Here is a 6,000-nt window from a genome sequence, read left to right as displayed (position 1 = left end):
CATTCATCCATCAGTGGACACTTAGCTTGCTTCCACCTTTTCACTATACTGAACAATGCTGCTATGAATGTGGGTGTACAAATATCTGTTTGAGATAATGTTTTTAGTTCCTTTGAGTATATACCCAGAAGTGAAATTGCTGTATCGTTGGTAATTTTATGTTTAACTTTTCAAGAAATTACCATGCCATTTTCCATAACAGCTGCATCATTTTCCATTCCCACCAGCAGTGAGTGCACAAAGGTTTCAATTCCACGTCCTCACCAGCCCTTGTTATTCTCTGTTTTTTGATAACAGCCATCCTAATGGTGTGTGAAGTGGGATTTTCTTTTTTTTTTGGCCACCCCGCATGGCGTGCAGGATCCTAGTTCCCTGACCAGGGATGGAACCTGCAACCCCTGCAGTGGAAGCACAGATTCTTAACCATTGGACGCCAAGGATGTCCCTGGGCTTTTTTTTTTTTTAATGCAAATAATCTTGTATGCTATTCTGTATGAAAAGAAAGAAAGAAAGAAAGAAAGAAAGAAAGAAAGAAAGAAAGAAAGAAAGAAAGAAAGAAAGAAAGAAAGAAAGAGAAAGGAAGGGAGAAAGGAAGAAAGAAAGGGAGAGAGGGAAAGAAAGGGAGGGAGGAAGGATGGGAGGGAGGGAGGGAAGGAGGGAGGAAGGAAGAGAGAAAGAAAACATTTCCAGGAATTCCCTGGCGGTCCAGTGGTTAGGACTCTGTGCTCTCACTGCCAGGGACCAGGTTCAGTCCCTGGTCAGGGAACTAAGATCCTGCAAGCCCCACAGAGCAGCCAAAAAAAAAAATTCCAAATTTAAAGGAAGGAGGGCAGGTCAGTGCGGCATTGAACAAATCACTTCACCTCTCTGGGACCCAATTCTGTCATCCAGGAAAATGGTGGAGTAGTAACCCCATTTCCAGAATTAAGGAAGTAACAGTTGTGCAGATGTTCGTGCCAAGAAAGGAATTTGGCCAGAAAGTCAGCATGTCACCCTGAAAAAGTCAGGGAACAGAATCTGTGTGAAGGAAATGGAGACTCAGTAGCCCTCTACTGAGGGCCAGGCACTTTCAAACTTTAAAGTCCTCCCCATTGTACAGAAAAGGAAGTGGAGGCGCAGAGGGTCCAGGGACTTGCTGATAGTCACACATGGCAGAGCTGGGATCTGACCCCGGAGTTGAAACTCTCAGCCCCTGCAGTTCACTGCCTTGCATGTGACTTTATCCTGATCCCAAGAGTTCAGTGAAATAGGGCCCTGTAGATCAGAAAGTCTGAGTACCTCCATGATAACAGTAACTAATATATATATATATATTTTTGCGGTATGCGGGCCTCTCACTGTGTGGCCTCTCCCGTTGTGGAGCACAGGTTCCGGATGCGCAGGCTCAGCAGCCATGGCTCACGGGCCCAGCCGCTCCGCGGCATGTGGGATCTTCCCGGACCGGGGCACGAACCCGCGTCCCCTGCATCGGCAGGCGGACTCCCAACCACTGCGCCACCGGGGAAGCCCCAGTAACTAATATTTAATGAGCACTAACCATGTGCCAGGCACCACACTAAACTCTGAATCCTCACAACCCCCATGAGTTGGTATACTTCCTGCTCACTGATTCGGAAAAGGAGTCTCAGGTAAGTCAGGGGATTTGCCTGAAGTCACATAGCTAATAATAGTGTCTGGTCTATATGGCTGTAAAGTCTCAACTGCCCCATCTAAGTGGAAGACTCAGGATTCAAACCCAGAACATCAAGGACTCTAGCCATCAGGCTAGAACCCAGAACCCAGAACCCAGAACATCAGGACTCTAAGCCAGTGCACATTCTTGGCACCCTCTGTCTCCCAGGGAATGAAGGGGCTCCTCAGACCATCTTTCCTGCTGTCCCCTCTTGTGGCCCTTCCTTCCTCCCAGCCCTGGGAGAATGCAGGGAGGGGCTTCGACTTGGAGGCTGGACCTGTCGAAGGTGCTCGGGCATGTGGGGGACCCACAGGGCCATGATTTCTAGGCCATCTCTGAGCCTCGGTGGCACGTTTCCAGGTTACAGATGCTTCTGCAGCTGTGTGACCTTCATCTTGGTCTTCTTGACCCCCAAAGCCTCCTCCCAGGCCCAGCCAGCCCCAAGCCAGGTAGGCTCTTGCTCAGGACCAGGAGCCCAAGGGTGGCCCAGAAAGAGCCAAGCCTGCCCCCACCCCCCACCATGCACACACACCAAGAGGTGGCCCTGGGACATCCCCACCTCCAGGCTCCCAGCTTCTGCTCCTGTCCCCTGCCTCTTTATCACCTCCTCCTTCTGTAATCAACTCACACTCCAGAGAGGAATGAAGGCCAGTTTATGTCTTAGAACCAGGCTTTAGGCCAGGAACTATTCTTTAAAAGCAAGGGAAAGAGCCCTGGGCTGGAATAATTATGAATAATTATTATTATAGTTTAAATAATTAAAATAAGGAGAGAACAACAATAATAGCTGACCCTGAGAGGTTATCAATGTGCTAAGCACACATTGTCTTATTTAATCATTTAATTCTCTCAAGAATGCTGTGAGGTAAGACTGATCTCTTTCTGCTTTGAAAAAGTGAAAACCAAGCTCAGAGAGGTAGGGAACTTGCCGAAGGTCACATAGCTGCCAGGTGGTGAAGTCTAGAGGAAAGAGAACTGGTGACCTAAACCTTACCCTGCCTGATGCTTCCTTGGGAAAGTTAAACCCTCTCAGAGCCTCATTTTGCCCAAATGCAGAGGGGAAGAAAAGACAGAGAGAACAGGACCAAAGAAGCATGGAGCCACACAATTCGGTAGTTTGCTGTAGAGGGAAGCAGTATGCTAAGGACTGTAAGTGGAATCTAATTAAGCCTAGAGGTAGCAACTCTTCTTCGTCCCATTTCACAGATGAGGACTTAGAGGCATAGGTTAAATAAATGCCCAATGCCACATAACCACATAGCTAATGGACATAGACTTCCATCGGGATTTGTCAGACTCCAAAGCCCTCACTCTGTGACTGTTACACCAGAGGTCAGTCAGCAAGTTCCTGATCCCACACTGAAGGCCTTGAACTCTGTGTGAGGTTTGGATTTCTTCTCTCTAGATCTGCACTCTCCAACACAGTAACAATTAGCTACATGTAGTTACGCATAATGAAATAAAATTAACAATTCAGTTCCTCTGTCGCATTAGCCACATTTCAAGTGCTCTATAGCCACATGTGGCTACTGTGCATATCTAGACTGTCCCATCATCCCAGAGACTTCTATTGGTGAGCGCTGATCTAATTGTTGGGGAGGGAAGCCAGCGAAGGGTAGAGCAGCGGGAATGTCACCAGGGCAGGTCTTTGTGCTGCCATCACTCAGGATTCAGGGAGGGAAAGAGGTGGGTACCCAGCAGGTTGAAGTGAACAGGTTATGGTGAAGACGTTGAACCCAGACAGCAGTGGGGGCAGAGAGGTGGAGCCAGTGAGGGAGCAGGGAGGTATTCCCAAGAGTTTGGCTTTCCTGGAATCCCCTCCCCACCACTTGCTGTGTGGCTTTAGGCAGTGTGTGCATGCCACTTCTCTGAGCCACAGTTCTTCAACTATAAAATGGAAATAATAAAAGTACCAGCTGGGAATTCCTTGGTGGCCCAGTGGTTAGGGCTCCGAGCTTCCACTGCAGGGGGCACAGGTTCGACCCCTGGTTGGGGAGCTAAGATCCCCGCAAGCTGTATGGCACAGCCAAGAAAAAAAAAAAAAAGTACCAGCTGCACAAGTGTGAGTTCTAAAGGGATAATGTGGGCACAGCAGAGATTCTCCTGTCTGTGATAAGGGACCAGTTTACTGTTTCCAATCCATCCATCAACTGACATTAGGTAAAGTACAATGAAAATGAATTATTCGAAAAATAAACACGTTTGGATGTCATAGCAATGTCGAATTGCCGTGTAATTTTCTAGACATTCTGGGACTTCCCTGGTAGCACAGTGGTTAAGAACCGGCCTCCCGGTCTTCCCTGGTGGCGCAGTGGTTGGGAGTCCGCCTGCCAATGCAGGGGACGCGGGTTTGTGCCCCAGTCCAGGAAGATCCCACATGTCACGGAGCGGCTGGGCCCGTGAGCCGTGGCCGCTGAACCTGCGCGTCCAGAGCCTGTGCTCCGCAATGGGAGAGGCCACAGCAGTGAGAGGCCCGCGTACCGCAAGAAAAAAAAAAAAGTTTCTAGACATTCTTCATTTCTTACTTATTTTGCTGTAACTAACAGTTTAGAGACTAATACTACCCACACTTCGAGTAACAGTGATTATAGGTCACTTGGTTTCATGCCTGGCGTGGTCAGTGGCAGCCACTGCTATTATTAATAATAATATTGGATGGAGCAATGAATAATAAATGTGGGGGGTGCGGAGAAGAAGGAGTCTTGATACCGTATTGTGGTTAATACTCACAAGGGGAAGAGGCAGGACCGAAGCCAGATACAGTCACTCCAGAGTCCTCTCATTCAATGCAGTAGGGAGAAGGCTACAGGCTACAGGATTGACTGGAGGTAGACCTGGAATTGGGGCCTGGCTCAGCCCAGGTGTACTTCTGGGCTTGTAATTTTTAACCAGCCTCTCTGCTGATGAAACTGGTGTTATGACTCAAAGGTGGAGAAATGGATCCTTTTGCAATAGATTGGCTTACCAATTGAATGGCTGGGTGAGAGGCAGATTCCAGATCCCAACCTCTCCACTTTCCTGCCACAGGATACTTGTACATGCTACGTGTCCCGCTCTCCTGGGCATTCTTCCTCCCTTCACCTGGTTAACTCCCATTAATCACTAAGATTTTTGCCACTCCCCCTCCCCAGCTGCTTTTGCAGGAAAGTTTCCCAACTGATTAGAATTTCATGGCTTCAGAGTTCTATTAGTTAGAATTTCACGACCAGAGAATTCTATTGATTAGAATTTTATGGCACCAGAGAAGTACTGATTAGCATTCCATGGCCCCAGAATTCTATTACTTAGAATTTCATGACTTGAGAATGCCACTGATTCAAATTTCATGCTTAGTGTTCCAGTAATGAATATTTCCCCCAGATACCAATACAGACTGCTCAGCCCTTTGCTCAAACTGTCACCTGCTCAGGGGGAGCCTTCCTTCACCTCCTTATTTCAAATTGTCTGTCCGCCACCTGCTCCTGTTTTGTTTTTCTCCATGGCGGTGATCACGACTTAACAAATCAAATACATTACTTACTGCCCCCTGTAATAGAATGTAAGAAGATCCACGAGGGTGGGGATTTTTATCTGTCTGGTTCACTGTAGCATCCCCAGGGCCTAGAACAGTGCCTGACACACAGTAGATGCTCAATAAATATTTGTTGAATATTTATACGTGAATCAACTGCAGAATTAATAAATTGTTTCAATTATTACACCAAGTTATCATATAATAATTTTTAAAAGAGTGACTGCCCATTTATCCATCTACCTCTTCCAGCATGTTGCCTCTCACTCAATGCTTCAACTCACAAAAAGAAGAGTGCTTCTCCTTTCTCTAACTGTGTCTTTCTCCCTATGACAGGGGTCTCAACTGAGTCAAGATCCAGGGTCCTAGGAGAAGGAAAGGAATTGAAATGAAGGGGAGACAGGGATGAGCTTAAAAGAGGATATCCTAACATCTGGAATCTATCAATACTAATTTTCAGCCTCAGGTGTTACTGTCACCTCCTCCAGGAAGCTCCCCCTGAAGGCCAGATTAACTTGGCTCACCTGTCAAATGCTCTTCAACTTTCATGCACCCTGTCCACAGCACTCTGTACTATTTGTATTTAGAGACGAGCTGGGTGATTGACGTCTGCAGATAAGGACCACATCTGCTTTGTACCTCATGCCAGGACAAGTGCCTGGCACACAGTAGGTGCTCCAGACTGACTTGTAAAATGAATGTATGAACACCATATCACACTCCTGCTGGCAGAAGTGTGGGTCAAGGGGGTGCCAGAGGGATAAAGACCCTCAGGAGACTGGAGTTCAGGTACCCAGCCTCCCTCTGGAGTCATCTC

The sequence above is a fragment of the Lagenorhynchus albirostris genome, chromosome 15 (genome assembly GCF_949774975.1).
Source record: "Lagenorhynchus albirostris chromosome 15, mLagAlb1.1, whole genome shotgun sequence".
NCBI lineage: Eukaryota > Metazoa > Chordata > Mammalia > Artiodactyla > Delphinidae > Lagenorhynchus > Lagenorhynchus albirostris.
Note: the sequence above shows the minus strand (reverse complement) of the source record.